General features: G+C 36.8%; 1 long non-coding RNA gene across 6 annotated transcripts; it reads right to left on the minus strand.

Annotated features, from left to right (window-relative positions):
- Positions 1-6125: 6125 nt before the first annotated feature.
- On the minus strand, positions 6126-8742 carry LOC106422170. Of its 6 annotated transcripts, none has more exons than XR_001284387.3 (5): positions 7530-8742; positions 7185-7359; positions 6793-7106; positions 6675-6720; positions 6126-6503 (listed from the first exon to the last, which is right to left on the minus strand). It is a non-coding gene; the product is annotated as an uncharacterized LOC106422170 (long non-coding RNA). The 6 variants fall into 6 exon arrangements; XR_001284389.3 differs by having other exon boundaries at positions 6682-6720; positions 7530-8741; XR_001284385.3 differs by having other exon boundaries at positions 6126-6720; positions 6793-6886; positions 6969-7106; positions 7530-8731.
- Between the last annotated feature and the right edge of the window lie 1198 nt (positions 8743-9940).

Raw genomic sequence — 9940 nt, forward strand, 5'->3', positions numbered from 1 at the left:
GTCACATATGGCTCGGCAGTCTCTCGTTCAGAAGACTGCACGAGATCCTCGCTCGAGGATTCGATATTGATCGGGCCTACAGGTGGTCCCGACAGTCGTCTCACCAGGAGTTATCTTACTAGGAGTCGTCTCACCAGGAGTCGTCTCACCAGGAGTCGTCTCACTAAGAGTTGTCTTACCAGAAGTCGTCTTACAAGGAGTCGTCTCACCAGGAGTCGCAGAAAACGTCTTTTTCCCTCCGCTCAGCTTCTTCTTGATTAGTGCGCTCAATTCCAGAATTTCCTTCATCTCCCTAGCTGCGTTGATCACCTTTTGCTCGGCACAATTGAATATCGAAAAGCGCCACTTGTTGCCGGTAATCAAAGGTGGTAAATCGGATCTCCAGTCCCCTGCAAGAGGTCAACGAGTCAAATCCGGATAAAGGCCTCGAGTGAACAGACGCGAGCCAGGAAAAATATGTAATCACGAAAAGAAAACTTACTCTTCGAAATCCTATCGATAGCCCCTCGAATCCTCTTGGCGGTGATGTCTTTCCAACTTACTTGAACACGCGACACGACGGCACGAGCGTTAGCAATGAACTCTTCTGGATAGGAGGCCGAATCTGGGTGATCGACTGCAATCAAACGAGGACTCGTCAGTCAGAAAACGAAATAAAGAAACAGTAGTCAGAAAACGAAAGAAAGAAACAGTCGATAAGCTAGCAATAGCGCTTTACCGAGCTTATGATTCCATAAAAATCGAAAGGAATCGCTGGGCGGCTCCTCGAAGGCGAAACCATCAGATTTGACATAAAAATAGAAGCGCTGCCAATTGGTCGTCCTGCTGGGGTGGTCGACAATCACATTGTAGTTGGGCCTCATCAGAATCGAGAACAACCCGTCCCCCATAGACTTAACGTAGGTCAGCTCTTCAAGAGTCTGTACGCTCATCGAGATATCGATCTCCGCCGCCGTCACCATCAACGCTACCGAAATACGGAACGAGCCATTCAAGAACTGGCTCATCGCTGCATCACGACGTCTCGCATAAGATGTGATGAGTCGAGGAATCAAAAACCAGAGCTTGGTCTCGCTCTGAAAGTATGACTCATAGACACACTGAAACCCCAACGGAGGGGACCACGGTCTCTGGGACCTCGTCGGGATTAGGAAAGTCACTCCGACTCCTCCGCATTCTCTCAGCAAAGCTTTCACGCTGCTAGGAGTCGAACGAGTCTCCTCGACGTTCTCCCACGTTTGTCCTTCCACGACAGGGGAACGCATCTGCTCCGGCACCAAAGCCGGGAGATCCTCGAAGATCCCTTCGGGGTGATAACAACATGGAACGAAGTCAGGGAGAGAAGCCTCTCCTTCACTTGCCCCACCCTGACCGTCTCTCGCAATCAACGAAGCAGCCTCCCTCTCCTCGCAGAGTTGACGCGCCGACTCAGCAACGAGGACTCGCTGAGGCGTATCCATATTCTCTGTATCCATCATGGCTTCACGATGAATCGTCTCGAAGTCAGAGGGAGATTTCGACTCGATGACACGAGCATGACTCGATTCGGTCGCTCTCACCACAGCCTTCCCTTTCTGTGCCCTGGAAAGCCAACCGCTACCGCCCAACGACATTCTCGAAGGACTAAGACTACAAATTTAGAGAGAGAAGCAAAAAGCAAGAGAGAGAAAGTACCGGAATCGGATGAAGAGTGGAGAAAATGAGATGCGAGGGGGGGTATTTATAAGGGAAGGAGCGCATCGCACCCCGAAGCGTCATCATTAGGCCTAGATGGGCCTAGACCGGCCCATTTGGGCGCGTGAAGCTCACCACGACTCGCGACGTTTCGACTTCTCGAGGAAAACCAAGACCGGTTTGAATCGAGGCCAGCAGTCGAAATCAAAACCGAAAGAAACCGCCGGTCCAAATCGAATCGGTCAAATCACAGAGTGAGAATAAACGAGCTGCTCACACAGTCGAGGAATCGAGTGAGATCGCAAACCTGGAACAATTGTCTTGCAAACCCTACTTCCAAATTCGCTGAGTCGGCTACGCTACTCACCAGCGAACTGGGGGGACTTACTGTTGGGTATGGGCCTAGCCCTCCCAAAAGGCCCACAAGACAATTATCCAGACACATGATCACAACAAAGAAAGTCGGCTCGTCGACTTGCGAGCCGGTGATCGACTCAGCTTTAGACTGCTTTTGATCAGCGAGACGACCAACCGAAAGTCATCGGCTCAATGACTCGAGTTAGCGGCCCAACGCCTCGGCTCAACCACTCGAGGAGGCCCGTCAGGACATGGCACATTAGGTTAACGAGCATGTGTCTATAAAAGGAGTAGAAAAGGCAACAAGGAGGGGATCCGCAAACTACTACACTCACTTTCGGCTAGATTTAGGGTTTCATATCTTACTTCTCGCCGACTTGTACGGTCCGACGAACCAGCTTTCGCCGGACTTATTCTTTTGTTCTCTCCCCCTTTTGTAACACTGTTTCGACTCATTGATCTAATAAAACACGTATTTGTCTTGACCCACCGACGAGAACTCGTCCTTTTCTCTTTACTAGTTTATCGACAGTCTCGGTTCAAACAGTTACTAAGTTGTAACCACTTGGACTGACCGGAAATAGAAGAAGAAAGAGGCCTTGTTGGAAAACTAGTTCATGCATTCTAGTTTGTTATCTGTGTGTCACCAATTCTGTAGGTATGCTACTAGCAGTTTTGATTTAGTCTGAGTTTGAAGCCAAAAAAGACAAAAAAGAGTGTACAAGAGATAGGTAAACATGGCTGGCGTGGTCGTGGTTTTTTTCATTAGCTGCTTTCTTTTCTGTCTTTGTTAGTTCTTCTAGTTTTGGCCTCAGACTTTTTAGGTTTAAATTTATCCTATCATTTTGTTTCCTATCATGAAGTGTATTTCATGCAAATTTTATCTCACTATAAGGTTACTAAGCCTTATCATATAAATGTTGATGTTTTTTTTAATTCGAAAACTTTTAGTCAAAATAGGATAAAATAAAGGTAGCTCTTTAAACATAAAAAAAATAAAGGTAGCTAGATATTCAACGAACACAACACCAGTTCTGCAAAAAAAAAGAAAAAAACACGAGTTCAGCTTTTTTTCATTCTAATCGATTCAGTCATATATCTAATGGTTGGACACAATATCTTTTACCTTTGAAAAATATATTAAGCATAAATATTAACTTTATTATTAGATGCAAGTCTCATCATCTGCTTCGCGCTATGACTCAGACGCCACTACTTTCAGATCATTAAGTTTCTTTTTTATATAAAGAGATAATTAAGTTGATGGACGCATACTCACATTCCAATAGTTTCTTATTTCAAGACATGTTTTAAAATTATAAACAGAAAAACCTAATATCATGTACTTTTATCAAAATTTTAAAATCTGATAAAGTATAAACAAATATATTATCTATTTACAAAGGTATATTTAGTATTATACATAAAAAATTAAAATGTGATATAGTTAAAAATAAACTATGATCTTAAGTTGAAAATTTAAATGTGATTTCTGTTGGGAACAAAGTTACTGCTAATTGGTTAGTTTGAGTTTGAGATTCAGTTCATGCCGTTTACATGATAGTTCAGTAACAGACGATCTGGAACATTAGTCGGAAGATATTTTAAACTTAGGTTATACAGTGCGGTATCTAGTCTACTTTATAGCACTAAGTGTGTTTCTATCGGGACCGACCGGATCAACCGATAGAATAAAAAAAAATATACATGATAAATATGGTGTAAACACAAAAATTAAATGTTTTATTTTATTGAAATAAAATTTAAATGATAACAACGTCATGTTTACATATGTTACAAAAACGATTTTATAAAATATAAAAGAAAGAAAAAGTTTCAAAATTTAAAACTGTATTATAAATTAAAAGTATATATAACATTTATTTTGTCGTAATTAGAGGCTAAGTATTTTTCAACTTTTACAAAAAAAAAAGACATAAAAATTAATAGGCATGTGTACCCTTTTTTCTTTAGTTAATTTTCTAAAAAATGTAATATGCATATGTGTCTCATTCACCCATTTTTCCACTCATCAAATTTATATATCCTAACTAATACTATGAATGATGAAAGAAACAACATTTGAAACAGCGAGTATATAAAAACCTCCATTCAAATTGTTTTACTTATGATTGTGTTTCTGTATTTAATATATAAAAGAAAAACATGTCGTTCAGTGGAAGAACACATATGAAAAACGTTAGTGGATAAATGAAATGTAAGTAAAAAAGTTTAGTTCCACTCTGAACAATAATTTAATTTATTTATGTTAGTTAAATAGTGATTGTTAAAAATTATGTTACATGCACAACGTTACTCAATCGTTTGGATTGGTAAGTAAAATGGCAAAATGGCAAAATGGCAAAATGGCAAAAAATGGCAAAAAAATCATATGATAAGAAAGAAATATTTACTCTTGAATGGTGGGCAAGAAAAACTTTTCTTTTAAACTTTTTACTCTACCACTTTCCTTTGATATTTTATCAGTCATAGCCAATTTTTTTTTACCATACAAGAACATATATATATAATAATAGGGTCTGCCAGTCCTATGGACGTGATATATTTTAGAGAAAAAGACAAAAATAGCACTAAATCAAGTTTATGTTCCCAAACTAGCACTCAAGCTCAAAAGTCACAAAAATAGCACTTAATGTTTTATCAAAAGTCACAAACTTAAGGTTTAGAGTTAAAGGGTGGGGTTTAGGATTTAGGATTTAGGGTTTAGGGTTTAGGGTTTAGTGTTTAGGGTTTAGATTATAGGGTTTATGGTTTAGGGTTTAGAGTTTAGGGTTTAGGGTTTATGGTTTAGGGTTTAGGGTTTAGAGTTTAGGGTTTAGGGTTTAAAGTTGAGAAATGAGGTTTTGGGGATAAGATTTCAAATTTTGAAAAATAAAAAAATTAAAATTTTTAAAGGATAAACTTAGAAATGTGCTATTTTGGTCATTTTAGTTTTTGAGTGCTATTTTTGTGATATAAACTTAGAAAAGTGCTATTTTGGAGATTTGCCCTATATTTTATTTGGAATCTAATTTATTATTTTTTATATGATTTTGTGGTTTGTGTTTTAAGGTTGCATTTGCGGTTGATGTGTATGACAGTGATTTTTGTCTTTTAGAAAGTTTTAGATAAAGAGGGTTATATGTGTTAAGATATATTTTACTTGTTTGCTATAATTTTTTCTATATTAAAAAGTTGCGGCATTGATATGTTATAAGAGTTTTAAATGGTTTTCATGTTGTCTCCTTTTAAATAAATTTCATCCCATTTTCTATGCATTATTTATGGTTGGTAATATTTTGGGTTAAGAAGGTTTGGTCGTGGGTTTTATGTATAAAGTTTATGTGAATAGTTTTGGGCTGTAGAAAGGTGGTGTTGGTAATGGGTTATGATTGACTGACCATTATATTAGAGCTTAAGAGATAAATTATGGAAGTCATCAGGTCAACAATCTTTTGTTTTGATGCTTTATGTTTTGTTTGGGTTGAATGGTTGGTTTTAAGCTTGAAGTTAGGGATGAGTTTCGTAGGAGCAGTAACCTTAAAAAGTTTTCTTGGGTTAGAATGAACTTTTTATATGAGTGCTGTTCAAGTATGAATTTATATGATTTCTTACGGAATTTCTCATACACTGACTTTCAGAGTCATTGATCGGAACTTAATTTTGAATTTTCTACGTTACAATTAAAATAAAAAGCAAAAAGAAACACACACTGGTTTAATATTTAATCGTATGTTTAAAGAGAATCCTTAACAGCGGTCTTTCGTGGAACTTCTACGTGTGCAGAGCCAAGTAAATTATAAAGTTGTCTTTTAACTTTTCTATACTATCGCCTCTGTATACTTTATAACACTTAATTTCTGCAATTGCCTCTTTAATAATTTTCATGTACTTAAAAGTAAATTCATCCACTGACGTAGAAAACCACATAAAACTCTCCTAGCTACAAATGGGAATTGATCCCCCGGCTTAAGACGGAGAGCAAAGCAAACCTGCAATATCACAAAAAGCGTAGATTTTCCTTCATGGCTTGGAACAACTCGGGGTGCAGTAAAGGGACAGTACACATTATTTTGTCTTATGCATATCTGGCATATCACAAAGGGGTTTCATAATCTTAGCTTTAAAGATAAGACGTTGTTTTGAGCTTTCGACAATGAAACAAAAGTTGCTGTGAAAAAAAAAAAGAACATATACAAAGTATAGTTGGGAGTGACCCACCAAACGTGAAACCCATCAAAGCTTTTGTGAGTATGACCCAACCAAAACTTGACCATTATTATAGTTAACTAATGATGAAAATGATGACGATACAGTATGTCGGCCTTATGAGCTCTATCCCTTTCTTCACATTACAGGCCGCACCGAACCTAAGAAGTCAGGCTTCGACCGTGTTGGCACAACAACCAGCTTCCAAGTCGGAGAACATAAAGTTCAATGTGGCCATTGATGGTGTGTGGGTTTGAAAGGCACTGTAATGATGAGTAGAAGGAGGCTTGAGTTTCAGGGAGGAATATATCCTTTAAAAAATTCATCAGTACCCACAGAGTTTGCTCATGAGTGAAAATGCAGTTGCAACAGCTAATCAGTACACTTCATCTTTTTTAAGCGTTTCAATTAGACAATTAGACAATTACACATACTCTTGACCTGAAACGGGTATGTAGGCGTAACATCTAAAGGACACTCCTACAATATATCATAACTTTATCAGACAATGAAACACATATCATGTCGAGGTTAAAAGAAAGAAGCACGTACCCAAACAATCTCTTGTATGTCTCGACATCAATCTATAGTGTTGCGATACTTCTTTAGCATCACCCATAATTATACTCAAATACTGAGTAAACGCCTTGGAAAAAGACAGAAAGAAACAAAATCAAACCTAAGTGGGCAACTTATTGTACAGAACCTGAACTATATTATCAGTGAACCTTCAAGCTTCAAAATGGCTTGGAGGAAACAAAAAGATGTATTTCTCTGAATAGCATATACTTGCGTTGCGTAAACCAAGTCTTTTTCTTTTATCATTCCTAGGGCAGTTCCACCTTGGACAAGAGCTCAAACAATATCTGGAATAATAAAATAAATAGCATTGATCCAAAACGAAAATGTATGACATCTCTAGACTAAAATTAAGTAAAACTGACCTGTTGACCACTCTTTCCGCTAATGGTTCCATCTTTGCTTGCAGGTATTAGCTCGGCAACTCTTAAGAACTAAGTTTAACGTCATTGACTGAAGATTCTTCATTGTTCAAGAGAGCAACGATATCCCTCATTAGCAAACTTGCGGCGAATTTCACTTCATCACCCTTGCCTATAACTGCAGCGAAATATTCTGTGAAGTAAGCCATTGATTCCAACATCATTTTACGCGTCTTGCTATGAATCAAAATTATAGATATCCAAAACAACCCTTATTTAAGGGATTCAACTCTTTTTCTCTTGCAGTGATAGTTCCTTTACCAAACTCTTTGAGCATATGAGACTTACATTGATGTCACTTTCCCGGAAAAAAAACTGTTGAGTGCCTAGACCCATAGCCTCGTAACTCCTGCAGTTTTCTTGAGGAAGTTTCGGTAAAGAAGCTTTGATGAGTATCACTTTTGGAAGAAATGGTTCTGGAATGTATTGCTAATCAGCGAGCTCTTTTTCCTCATTCTTATTGTTTTCTGATCATCTATACCCAGGCTAAACAGATATAGATATTGCAATAAGAATATCAGATAAATCAAATCAGAATCTAACAGATCCCCAAACACACTATTGATAATAAAATATAATCAGATTCAATCTGAACAAACACGAAAAACACAAGAGAGAAGTAAATAAAAATTATAACCACTCAATTACGAAACGAAGAGACGGAAATCTACGTAAAATACCGCAGAGCATATCCAAGAGGCTTAACCACCATTTTCGGCGACAGAAAGAGAAGAAAAATAAATCTGGACTCGCTCACAAAGGAGGAAACACAGTCGGAGTAGTCGGAGGCGCGGTGGCAGAGACATAGACGCAGCCGCATCAAGACAGGTCCTAGACGACGTGAGAAGCATCGCTCGAGATCGAGGAGCCCATGCGACTTCAACGGATAAACTCATTAATGAGGATGACAAGTCGGAGAAACAGATTTGAGTTTAGATATTGAAGAACGAAAAGGAGAGAAGAACTCATCTCCATTTGTCACGCACACCACCACCAGTTGGAGAAGCAAGTTTGGGGTTCATATCAGGGAGTACGGAAGCTGCGACCCGTTTTACTCGGTTCGACATCTTGTATAGGTCGATTCCGGGCATAATAAATGCTCTGTTTGGTTTAAGCGAGTGTGCTCGGCCGCTGCCGTTGCTGTCTATTCGTGTGTGCAGGTGCTTTTGAAGCCCTCGACAAGCTGTTCTAAGGAGAGTCAATCATCTTTAAGAGCGGATCGGGGAGACCAAAATTACCGGTTCCGACTCTCGGTTTAACATGGCTCTTTCTTTTGCGGCAAGCGGTTGGTTTGGACATAGCTGAACCTCTGGATGGTGGTATTGGTTTCTTGTGTCTGTCTTTCTCTTAGCTAGATAGAGTTTTGTTTAGTTTATTTTTGTATCTATGTTTCTTGTTATTCTCTCTAATTCTGTCAAAAATTTAAAAGCTTGGAAATAATATCTTTACATTTTTACAAAAAAAAAAACTCATCTCCATTTCTTCGCGTAGTTACTAATTAGGGTTAGAGAAGAATCCAAGTACTCGGGCCATAAAAAGCATCAAAACTCTAGAGCCCAAACACGATAACAGATGGGTAACGATCAAAGCTCATAACGCTCAGGAATAAATGAAACGATGAGTTTCATCCTCCTGGGACACGTGTCAGCGTGAGGGAGCTTGACTTTCTGATGTGGAATCCGACGTAGCGCGTCCTGGAGTGAAAAAACACAACTTTATATATATATATATGTATACTATGGTAAACCCGCCCTACGGACGGGTGGGTAGATAAATGAAAAATGAAAATTTACTTTAAAAGATTTAATTTATTTTAAGTTAAATAACATTAACTTTCATAATATTACAATAATTTTAAATTTATTCTACTATTTATTTTAGAGATTATTATATCATTTTTAAATATAATTATTTAGTTTCTCTTTCATTGTTTATTTTAGTTGATTGGATTAAATATTAAAGTCGATTAGATTCAGTGAAGTTATAGATTATAAGTATCTATCTTATTTATGTGTTTGTTTGATAAAATAAACTATTTTTAAATATATTTTTATTTATAAATGATTTATGGATGTAAGAGAAATAATTTATTCATCATAACTAAAAATATAAATAATTAAATATATAAGATGAAACTACAATTAATATTTGTACATAGACATGTTTGTTAGAATCTTATATGTAAACATTTATTAGAATTTATAAAATCTTATAGAATTTTAAGATAATGTATAAAATAAAAATATATATGTTAATTTTATATGTAGTTAGAGGAAAATGTAAATTTAGAATGGTGAAGTATCAATTTTTTTTCTTTTTTGATGATTTGACGGCACAAAATATATATATATGTCAAATACAAATTTTAAAGGAAAATAAAATATCTAAATGGGAGAAATTTTATTTAAAAAAAGAAAGAAGAGAGTTTCATTTTGGGGGGTAATGGTTAAAAAAATTATCTTTTTATATCCAATCTTAAATCTATCGTCCAAATTTTATATCAGTAGAAACCTGTTTGATATTTTACCAAATTTGTCATAGGATCTTTCTAAAGTTTATATACATTTGGATCTATTTTAGTATGTTCATTGGCCCAAGTTACTTAAAGTCCATCTAAAAATAATAAACCTAAAACGTAATTAAACTAATCCAACAAACATTTATTGTATTAAAAGGAAAAAAACCTAGATCTAAACATT

The sequence above is a fragment of the Brassica napus genome, chromosome C2, assembly GCF_020379485.1.
Source record: "Brassica napus cultivar Da-Ae chromosome C2, Da-Ae, whole genome shotgun sequence".
Classification (NCBI taxonomy): Eukaryota; Viridiplantae; Streptophyta; class Magnoliopsida; order Brassicales; family Brassicaceae; genus Brassica; species Brassica napus.